Source organism: Monopterus albus, unplaced genomic scaffold (genome assembly GCF_001952655.1).
Source record: "Monopterus albus unplaced genomic scaffold, M_albus_1.0 scaffold2.1, whole genome shotgun sequence".
Lineage (NCBI taxonomy): Eukaryota > Metazoa > Chordata > Actinopteri > Synbranchiformes > Synbranchidae > Monopterus > Monopterus albus.
In genome coordinates, this window is record NW_018127882.1 from 790,738 (window position 1) to 803,400 (window position 12,663).

Sequence of the window (12,663 nt, forward strand, 5' to 3'; positions counted from 1 at the left end):
CTAAGTTAAATATATGAGTGTCACAGCAAAGGGTCTGAATACTTATGACCATGTGATATTTCAGTTTTTCTTTTTTAATAAATCTGCAAAATGTCATGATTCGGGTCCGCTGCTTCCTGTCCGGCTTTTATTTTGACGTTACTTCCTGTTTTTGTTTCACCTTAGTTTCGGTCTTTTTACGTTCTTCATCACTCACATTGGTTTCACCTGTTTCGTTATTGTTTGCACCTCTATTTAGGCAGCGTCCTCCCACCAGGACGCTGCCAGATTGTTCTAGACCCCAGCTCTGACTCTCCAGCTTTCCTTCGGTTTTGGTATCTTGTGTTTCTGACCCGGAATGTTACCTTGGACTGTTAATAAGGACATGTGAGTTTTGTGTTTTCACCGTGTCTTGCATGGTTTTTTTTTTTTTGTTTTGACGGTTGTTTTACACTTCCTCGTCTGGCTATTTAATTGAGTTCACCTAACACTTTTCGGCCGCATCGCCCGCCGTTTGCCGTTTTTGACACTGGCGTCATTCCAACTGACTGCAGCCTTAGTGTTTTGTTGTCCAATTAGTAGAAACCAGCATGTTTTCCTTGATTAGCAAATGAAGTAATTTTGGTCCAGGCCACATGTTTAGTTTATGTCGGACATAACACAGCAGCCCATGTAGCATTTTAGAGAGACGTTGTTAAAATTGACATCAACACGACTAGAAAAGTGTGGAGTTAGTTCAGCTATCAAAGCTTAGCATGTAATTTATCTTGTTTAACATATAACTCATGGTTACCTTATAACATCATACATGTCAAGTATGTAACATTGAACATGGTGCGACAGTGGCCAGAACCTTTAGTACTATATCAGTATTACTGGTTAATAAACACTCCTTTGTATAGTTAACTTGTGTTACTGCTTTAGGTAGGAAAAGGACCCATGTCACTGCAATGCCACCTAAAACCAAAGGGTCTGTGGGCTATATTCCATACGGGTTAATATTACTGCTGAGCTGCCTGACTGCTGAGTCTGTGTCCACCTGTAGTTACCACATATGATGTAGTTTCAAAGGGAGAAGAGGAGGGGATACTGCTCAAGTTTGTTTTGATTCTTACTCGCTCTCTAATGTTTAAAAGTTAGAGCTGCTTTAATTACACTGTGATAGACAGTGATTTTATGTCTGTTATGCAAGAGACTCAGTAAAATGTCTGCAGGGTTTCCCTAGTAACTTGGAGATGTTCAAAATTACCATGTCAAATAAAAGACAACAAAACAGAAGTGTAAGTTGCCTCAAGAAATCATTAAGATTAACCAATATATCTTAATACATAGATGCTTAATTTAAAATGTAATTATTGTTGGTGTAATTTAATATTATTTATCTTGTCTCCTCAGTTGGCCTGTTCTCCAGTAGCTCCCAGTCTCCATCAGGCAGCACAGCAGAGTGCTGACAATGCAGCCGCCGTCACACTGCTTTTATAATGGCATACATCAAACCTTAAGTGCTTCGGAGAAACACTCGAACATCTGCGTGCGGGTAATTTTTGTTGCCCTATAGATTCATCCCAGACAGAGTGCAAAGTAATAGGCATGCAGCGAAATGAAGAGCAGTGATTTTTGGACTTTTGGTAATCAGTGGGATCTGCACTGAACTAACCCGACGTGCTCCAGTCAGAATAAACCTTTACAAAGAGCCTAAAGTAAACACTTCTTAGCATTGGCCCTGTGAATACACTGTGATAAGGATACAGGCATCAGATCATATTCAACATTACATGAAGAAAAAACTTGATCATATATGTACTGTGTTTTACATAGTTGCATCCCGGCTGACAGTATGTGAATAACAGCAAACTCTTATTTAAGTATTTATGTTCTGGTTATATCTGCTTAAAATGACCTTTTAGTGAGGTGCAATAGTGTTGTTCATACAGTAAAATGTAATGTTTTGTAGCAGGTAGCCATGGCCAGTTAGTGGCCACCTGAACTGCACTGGTGTTCAATGTGACAGCTGCACTGGCAGCCGTCACTGTACATCATAACTGATGCTGTGCTGATCTCGCTGCCCGTGACTGCAAAGCCCACTGGTTAATTGACCCGCAGTAACTCTGGTCAGTGGCCCAAACATATTCTGGAAAGCTAGAATCGTATGCATTTATAAATAGATGCACACACTGAACTGCTGTGCTTTTTTTTTCCACTCTTGTTCTGTTCCAGGCAAAAAAAGATCTTAAAATTGGCCTTTATTGGGGAACAGTGATGCAGTACATCCCATAAGCTTATTAGTTTGTCCCACAATGAGTGTCAGACCTTGAATTGTTGGTTGACATGACAACTGTGACTTGACATAAGAAGACATCTGTTGAGTCAGTAATTGGACCTGAGCTCCTTGTTAAAACATTTCACTATGATGAAGGTTGCTTGTTCCATCTCTGCAATCTTGCCTATACAAAAATATCATTCAAATTTCCCACCGGGCCAGTCACTCAGAATTTACTTTATTTTTATTTTATTTTGTGGTTTCAAGTATTGCATTCCTTTAAAATAACACAAGTGGTTTGTTTGTGTGCTACTTCATCATGCAATACTTGCCAAGCGTTTCCTAAATGAGGTCCATTGTGGCTAAGTACATCATTTCCATAGTCACTTTCATTTTAGTTTCTCGAACCTGCAGATGATGCATACGAGAAAGCAGCAATTAGTGCAGGAGTTAAATCACGGCAGACTAGCCAATTTGCTTCTCCACCAGGGTATAATCTGATGTTTTGCACCACACTGCCTCTGGCTGTTCTTGCTCCTCCTGCTCAGAGAGTTTTGTTAGGTCCAGCACATGAGCGCATGTGATCTGAAACTGGCTGAGTCTTTTGTAGCCTTCCAGTTAAAGACTGACAGTGACACATCAGTTGCCCTTGGCAGTAGGTATATACAAAAATCTGTAACACCCAAACTCTTTTTCATTGATCATGCAGTAGTACATCTCCATTTACCTCTGCTGAAGTACATGGTTCTGTTTTTAGGGATGACCCTGAAGTCTGCCTTAAAATTCAGAGCTTAAGTAATCATGACAGGTGCATAGAGAAAAGATATAATGGTTTCAAATAAAACCTCCTGCAAATTCTTTCACAGAGAGGTTGTTATACATTTACCATGCTTATTCAGATGTATCCGTCTTGTGCCGAGCTCTCACAGAGAGGCTATTGTAGACAGGGAATCATGTGACAACATACAATGTCAAGTTGCTGTTATTGCAGCTTTGCTGCCAAAGCCCAGTAGTGTTAGAATTGGACCACAGCGGAGCAGGGAATGATGGATGTTTGGATCCGCTTTTTCACTCTGTGCTTATTGCAGAGTTCTATCATGAAAACGCGCTAGCGACATAAATTCTCACATACAGTCAAGTGAAATGTAATGTTGGAGAGGATGCCTCCTAAGATATAGAGGATTAAATTAAAGTCTTTCCTCGTATACAGTACATGGCAGGTCTTATGAGATTGTAACATTCATCCCATAATGTAGCATATAAAAGGAGAGGGAAAGTGTGAGAGAGAGAACCTTGTCACGGAGAAGTGCTGAATGAGTAATCTTGTAATGTTACCTGCCACTGTGTAGAATCGACTTGTCATCTTTTAAATGAATTACACACTGAACCTTACAAAATCAGAAAATGGAAAGTGCATCTTTCAACCGTTTGTGTTGCTGTTGCATCACATGGTTCTAATCTCTGCTAAATATACCGTGTGGACAGATCTGTATGCATTCTCAAAGCACAAAACCCCTGCGTCTTATCTGGAGGGTGTACTCACTTTTCCACAGATTTAAGGACTCTAGACTCATCATCTGCATTTATATAAGCCACCATAAAAGCTGGCTTCTGGTCTTTTTGCTTCCCTCTTCCTTGGACAGTCTCGTAGAACAGGAATAGAACTGAGATGCTGGCATAGGCTACTTACTTGACGGAGGCAGCAGCTGCATAAACAATGCTTTATTTCACATCCTCTTAATGTTTATTCACTGGCTTCCATTTGCACACTGGTAGTGCTTAATCACACCCTCATGTGCGCACTCTTTAATTATTCTGTACCATAGCAACTGTAACTTAGCAATTGCTAAACCTCTTCCATTTGAGAGGTTTCAGAAAAAGTCATTATTTTTCTCCATTCATCCTTTCAAACTCAGCAAAGTATGAAGTGAAACCAGCAGTGGTTATGTTGTTATGAATTTCTATCTAGCCATCTATCCATGAACCCTAACCCACAAAATCCCCTTTTGTGATATGTTGATTTAAGGTCCTTAGAGATAAAATTATTTTAAGTTGTTAAAATTGACCTGACTGAGCTGTAATTTACTTCAGCTTCATGTAAAGTACAGAACATACATTGTTTCATTAAGGTGTAGGCTATTAAAATGTACTAAGTGGCTTGTATCTGATGTCCTCTTTACAGAGCCCTGCAGTGCTGTGTGGAGGAGAGCCACTCTCACAACTACACACACACTCGCAGCTGATGTCATACAGTATATACAACTTTAACACACACAACTGTTCATCACACAGGGTGTTATATACTCCTTTAGCATGACCATTGATATCAAAATTATGGTAATGGCTAAATACTAAAGTGTTGCCATTCATGCATACATACACGATCCTGGTCCATAACTGTCCGTACATTTTACTGTCACACCACGCACTTGTTCATAATGCTTTTTAATGATCCTAACAGGGCTGTCATCTTTGGTTGTCAATAAACTTACAAAGTACTAAAGTGGTTTCTGCATTCATAGTTCTGACAGTTGAATATGATGGATGATGTGGACAATCTTGTGTATTTTGGTCACATTTCTTTATCGAGTCTTGTTTTTCAAACCATTGTACAAAAAATGTACATGCTACAGCTGTGTTGAAGTAATTTTACAGATGAGTAGAGAGAAAAGACAAAAGTTGCTACAGTAGTATTTAGAGTAGACCCATGAATTTGTTGTAAAATTATTGATATTTACACAGCTGGTATAAAACTGCAGCCTAAAGAGAAACATAGAGCTGTGATTGTACTTGATCACTGTTTGGGTGCAGCTACCAGCTGTGGTCAGCAGCACTGAAGTATCACACAGACAACACCTACCCAGCTGAGGTTACAGATGGAACGTCTCGTCCACTGCACAAGCCAATCATTGCTAACGTGGACACGGCTCATTTACAAAGCCTATAAAATGGCTTGAAAGTAGAAGGCTCTTATGTCTAATTTATAATATTACAGTTGTTGCATAAGAAATTTGCAGTTTTTAATGTGACATCCAGTGTAACATATAAAACGCTGGAAATGCAAAGCATACTGGTAACACTGCTTTCAAATCAGTAGTGGCACATGAACAGAGTGGAAGGTGTGCTCTTGCTCATCCTGCACATTTATGACATGATTCAGATTCAAAGTTGTTGTGCATAGTGTACAGCATGTTAATGATTATGATCACAGATTCTCTTTCTTGCAAGCAACAGTAAAATATTCCCTGGTGGCACGTCACAGAAACAACACTTCATCAAAACATCACACACCTCCGCCCACATCCCCCAAGCCGCCTCTTCCCTTTTACACAGAGGTGGAGGTGAAGCAGTTCAGCCAATTTTACTACCGCTCATGGTAGGAGGGTGAACAGTGGATACCTCAACCTGCCTATACTGGCTTTGTACCCCTTTATTCAGAATGCCATTTTGGACAATATCCCACACACAAGGTCACTGTAATCCCCCCTTGAACAGGCAGTGTAAAAGGGTCTTCTTGGATTCACACAACCCTGTACACAGGGTCAGTGATATGTATGTATTGGGTTCATCTTGCTGGCAAAATACTAAAGGGGAGACATTGTGACATTGTATGTATCACTGTATAATTACTAAAATTGATAGCTTTTATCACTATTTTTATCTCCTTTCTTTCTCTCCTGCCCAAACCGACCTACACAGTGGCCCTCGAAAGTAGCATCATTTAGAATAATTAATATGTGGAAGAAAGTGTGTAATGCAGCATGGAGACTGTGCTTAATAACAAAACGGAGCAAGATGAGTCGGCGTAACATACTTTTGCTCCTCCACTACTGACTTTTGGTGAATTGTCACCAGTGTGGGGAAGGTTACTTTCACAGGTTACAGATTAAGTAATTTAGTAATGTAACAATTTTAATTGCTTCATCAAAGTAACGTAACGTCTTTTTGAATACTTTTCTGAACAATGTTTTAAATTGGTCAATTAATCCGAAAAGTCCTAATATAAATTTAAACCAGGCAGTGTAAACCTCACAGCTCTATTTGACACTATTACTGTCAAACATTTATTAAAGGTTCTTTAGCCCAACTTCAGTTACATATTATATTACTGTTGAAACATGTAGGTTACTTAAACAGGCACCAAGCAAAGCCCTTTTCTGTTTTCAGAAGAGAAACACTGAATGTCCAGCACTGAAAGGTATTTTTGTCCAACAACATGGCCACCTGCCTTGGTATTGTCGGTGGGTCACAGGCAAACATGGCAAACTCTGGTTGCTTAGTGTAGTGCACATTGATTTGATTGACAGACATGAGGCAGGGCAAAATCAAACAAGAGAACCAACGTTCAAAATTTAAAGCATGCTGTCAAATGAATGGAACCTAGGTAGACATAGAGACAACGCGTTGTTAGCCTTCCTACCCTTGATGATAAAGCGTATTCAGTGATTTACAAATACAGTCAAAGTTACAAATGTGTTAAAACCAATTTGTGTTCATCTCATGAATGCTGCAAACATGTGTTTGTTACTCAACAAATAAAATCCAGATTTATAAATGTGTAAAAATGGCTCACTTTGTGTACAGTTCTTTAAAATGTATTTACAGAGCATTAGATACGCATGCACGGATTGCCTGACATGCAAGGATCGCATTAGGCTCACATGTAAGGTTTTGGGGTCCACAAACGTGTGGTGCATTTAGGGATGGGTGGGAAAACTTGGACCTGTAGGCTTTCCAGGCATTTTTCCAGGGATAAAATTACTCACCCCCTGACTGGCCCTTAATTAAATATGTATTTTAATGTCACATATTGTGATGTCTTATGATTTTGTTTTAATCAAAACATGCTTGTTTTGTATCATAAAGATCATTTTATGACCAGTACTTAAGGTGATGCTAGTCCACAAGTTCTAGGTTCTCTGTTCACTTTAGGGTAGCCTATGTGGTAACAGTGCTGCTAGCTTAGTAACCTACTAACTGCCAATATTAGCTTTAACTTTATTTAGTACGTTACAGAACTTGCAGTGCTGTTACTACATACAATATCTTAGGATATGTAGTAAAAGCATTATCTTAAATATCTTATGGACTGGCGTTTTTTTTTTAAATATTGGTAATAAAACTTATTCATTATATAATATAGGCATGTTCTGCTTAAAACTAAGTATGGCGTACCAACATTAGCTCAGTATGCCTATAGCATTCCTACATCACTAAAGTTGAACTGCTAAAATGAAGATTCGGTCAAAAGTGTATTTTTTTTTTCTTGTCAAATGTCTATGGAAAATGATTAAATCCTTCTATTTAATCAAAAATGACAGTAGGTACAGTAGCCTAGTGCAGAAATCAACTTGACGTTTGTTTAGCTTGTTCCATTTTACTATTTTTGTCATTGTGCTATATCAAAGGAAATGATACGAATGTTCTGCACACATAGTACCACTGTTTTAATACGTACATAGTACACACATAGTACCACTGTTTTAATACGTGTATGAGTCCAATCAAGGGGGGACAAGCAATTTTATCTCTTTGGACAAAAAGTCTGTAAAGCCAAATGAAGATGTGTGGTAGCAGCACTGCTAGCTTAGTAACCTACTAAATAAAGTTAAAACCATTGATGGTTGCTAGTAGGTTACTAAGCTAGCAATGCTGTTACCACATACATTGTTTACCTCTGTGGACTGTAGCAGTTAAAACACATTAAGAAACCTTTGAAAATGCATGAACATCATTTACATGTGTTCTGCTTTCACTAGTTTAAAAATGGGTTGTCGAGAAGTATTGTGTGGTTGTTCTTGTGCCGACGTTTTGCTTCAGACTACATTCTGACTGGAAACACAGAAGGCCCAGATTTTCTGGCAAACCTAGTGCAGTTATTTGGTACACATAAAGTAATGGGATGGTTGCCACATGCTTGAACAATCAATCAAAAGGAATAAACTCTCCAGAATTCAAGTAAACAACCACAGAAGTACTGTGTGAACATGCCTTCATGCCTTATGGCCTAGACAATCATCACCATGCTCATCTCACCAGCTTCCTCTAGTTGGAAATCCTTGAAATTGTTCCCACTTTTCCTTCACTGATTGTCATATTTTGTTTGTTACTGCCCAGTCTCAGAGCTCAACTGTGCCAGACACACACATGCACCCACTTTTCTGTTCCTGTCCTCGCCTAAGGGTTTGGTTTGATGCATGCCCTTTGTAAGAATTTGAGTGGGTCTCAAAGAAATAATGGTGCGACTTCCCTGGGAGTGTGGCGCCTTCCTTAATTGGTGTCTTTTCTCACATGTACATCACATTCGCCCTTGTTCACTAGAAATCACACATCAAAGGATCTAAAACCTCCTCTCCTGCAGTGTCAACTTGAAGTTCAGACCAGTAAGGTCCTGATAGGTGGTGCACATCAAAAATTTTGAGGAAAGGGAAAGAAGAAAACAATAAATTGGAGCCAGCCACATTATACTAACAGTCAGAGGTGGAAGAAGTGCTTGAATCCTTTTTTTCTAGTAATAGTACTAATACCACTGACAAGTGAGTAAGTGTAATCAGGAAAATACAGTATCAAAAATAAAAGTAATGGGTTAAAATTACTTTTGAGGAGGTACTAGTTTTAAGCCACTTTATACAAGGCTGAAACTGAAAATAATAGTGTGGATGCCCGACAGGACTTGTTGGTACCTGAGGGTTTGGTCTACGTTCTGACAGAAATTTATAAATTATGTTTTGTGTCTGGGTCGGGTTCCGACACATACAGTAAAATAGGCCAAACTTTAGGCAAGATGGCTGGAGCATTCAATGTCTGCTTTGTTTAATGATAAGGGGGGAAAAACCTCACCCATGCTTGTTGGGTTCAAACAGAAGTATTTTCATGAATAATTAGTTGTTTGGTTTGTAAAACATCAGAGAATAGTGAGAAATGCCTTCACAGTTAGAACTCAGAGGGACACCTTCATGGTGCTTGATTTGTCCAGTCAACAGTCCAAACCTCAAAACTTATAAGAATAAAATAGTTTTAAAAAAATTAAATGGTCTGACTAAATGGGAAAAGGATTTGTTGCTCCCCCCCAACCCCGACTTCTTGACTGAGATCTGTAATAATATCTTCTCCATGACTACCAATATAAACATACAGCTTATACAATACAAGACCATTCACAGGACTCAAATCACACAAGGTAAAATGTTTAAAATGAGTTTCACTGATACAGATACTTGTTCACAATGCACTCTGTGTTTCGCTGATGTTTACTTCCACACTTGTTAACCTGTTTACTCCCTCTGGTAGCGGTGACAGAGAAACTCTCCACCATCTTGAGCTGTAGAATCCCCCCCTTCCCCATCACTCTGCCTGCTTGGTAATATCATAGAAGTCAACCACCTACCAATTAAATATAAAAACCCACTTCTTATCTAAATCTAAAAATTCATTACACCTAAACCCCTGGATCAGCCTTCTCATAGAACACATCACACTAGAGAAAATATCATCCACCCATAAAGATAATATATCAGCTTTTACTGACACTGAATCTGTTTCTAACCAATTTTAACTTAAACCAGATACCTGAGGCCGAGACCAGGCACATTCCCACAAACTCCTAGAAATATAACAAGCTGCTTTTTACTTCATTATTGTTACTGTTATTAGTCATCATTGTCCAAGCTGCTGTTTTGAGTGTCACACCTATCAACCAATTAACTGAGAATTTTACCTACACCCCCTTTTTCTTTCTTTTCATATTCCCTCTCTTTCTAATCATTTACCAATCTGTTAATTTCATTTATTTTTGTTTTATGAATGTGTTTACATATATATCTGAGTATATACCAGTATGTGAATGCAAAAGTATATATTATATCATTGATATAGCTTTTTTCTTTATTTTGTTACTACAATCATCCATTTTCTATCAAACTGTCTTTTCATTCCTTTACATTTATACCCCACCCTCCATTTTCCTAATTTATTTGGTTTAGTTCTATTTTCCCTTAAGTAATGAAAATCAATTTGCATAGAGTTGGATACACACACACACACACACACAACTTGATACCCTCAATTAATAATCCCTTTGTCTCTTTTGTTAATGTCTGTTGTCTCATGTACTATGTTATGTGCTTTTGTCCAGTAAATGTGTTATTTTGTGTTGCAATTTAAAAAATAAATAAATAAATGGAAAAGCAGCAATCGTCAGATTTGAGAAGTTGGAAACTTGAAATGTTTTGGGTTTGATTTATATTTATTATATATATAATATATATTATTGTTAAATAATTTTAACCAATCCTAGTAAGTGAAGAGCATCCACATTAAAAAAAAGAAAAACAAAAGAACTTTGTAGTTCCATTTGAGTCAGTAAGGACTACGTATGTTTGTACAAATGAACAAAAACAAGGCCTCTAACATCCTCTCTTTCTATTTTTAGTGGAATTTTTGGAAGCAGTTGTGTGGGCTGTTCTTAGGAACAATACACAAATGAACACCACATTTTTGACAGGAGATGGGTGTTTATCCATCTGTGCAGAACCTGCACCTTCCCTTGTCAGTGAAAACTGGGAAGTGATCGTAGTGAACATCATCCAAACGTCTTGGGGATGTGTGTTTTTGGATGCATCTGGTGAGCACATTCTCCTCCCGTCCCTTTGAGGGTTTTCAGTTCTTTCCACTGTGGATGAAGCAGCTGCAAGCTCCATCCTGAATGTCTTCATGGTTTTGTGCTTTTGCACACCACAGCCTTTTGCATTTTGGTGATACAGCAACCATGCATTGTTGATAGCTACACTCACTAGCCACTTTATTGGGTACACCTGTACAATTGTATGCAATTGAATGCAACACTTCTGCCTTAACATCTGTGTTTATGAAGCTAAAAGTTTAGTTTTTGATGAAATTGTCATAAATGTATAAATCCAAATATATGTCATTGAGGTAATAATTAAAGGTGATGTTGACTGGCCTACATTATATTCAGAGGTGTTCCTAATATTCTGATCCTCTCATGTAACTAGCTGGGGAGGACAAAAATATAGACACCTCTATAATGCACACAGTTGTACAAGTGTACCTAATAAAGTGGCCAGTGAGTGCATACCTGCCAGTATCCAAAGCAGGCATGCATGCCACTGGTGGGATTTTGAAGATGTGTGGTACAAGGCTGCCATCATATCAGTAAGGTCAACTCCGACCTTTCCCATATGGACATTGTATTGTGACACTGTTTGGACAGGAAAAACCAACTCACCTTCTCTCTTCTGTGGAGAAACACCTGACTTCTTCTTCTTTCATGGGGCTTATAGCAGCATAGGAACTACTAGGAGTGACAGCTTTGTTGTCAGCCTATTTCACAACAGCCACTTTTGCCTCATTATTCACCCTGTACTCATAGCTGCCCCGTCCTTGCATCACCATACCACCATCATCCCTTTAGCCTATTTTTGCAGATGGTTCCAAGGCTTCACAAGCCAAAGGACTCATTCAGATGCATGATGAGTGGTGGAGATGTGGAAAAGCCAAGTGTGCAGCACACTATGATGGGTTGCTGATGGTCTTGCAGAGTGGGACAACAACACTGCCTCCAAGTCCTAGCTCTCTGACAGGCCCCTGGGCTGTGCCAAATGTGCTTTTTCCAGTGTATTTCAGAAAATCTTAGACTATCCCAGAAATACCTGCTTGAACAAAGACCTTGATACCCCTGTGCTTGGAAGATACTGTATGTCACAGAGACCCAGCCTTTGTTCCTTTGTGATGGACTACCATCTCTTTGATTGAGAACTGATTCTCACTATTCCCTTCCAGCACCAGTATGACTTGCAGGGTCCGATTGTCATTATCTTCACATAGATGAATCTTATGAGGCATTTAAACCTTTTTATTTACATATCAGCTCTTTTGGGATAATGTGTGCCTTCTGCCCAATATTCACCCATAGATGGCATTCTCACCACCCCCATGATGAGCTTACAGTAATGCCAGCAATGGATTGAGCTCATCTGCAGTGGTGTTAATGCTGGCTCCTGTTAGCTGGCAACTGTAGAGATGTGTTTGTTCAGCACTAAACTGGAACAGATCATCATCAAAAAACCTGACAAAGTACGGACAAGAACAAGACAGCTCATCAGGTGCTCTGAATTCACAGTGAGCGTCTGCTGACTGGTGCTCAAAGCTTTTCTTCCACCAACTGTTAAAACTTTTTTTGGTGCACAAAAGTTATGAAGAGTTAATTTCTTAATTTCTGTACACCAAATACAAATTTTCCCTCCTTCCACATATTGTATTTAATTTAAAGTGCAAAATACCAGCTATAATTTAAATACAGAATGTACATAACTGTGCTGTGTTTATGCATAACACATCTATAAGGGTTTTCTTTCAGGGTTGCATATGTAAATATCCCTCGATGAAAGCACTGTCACCTGCAT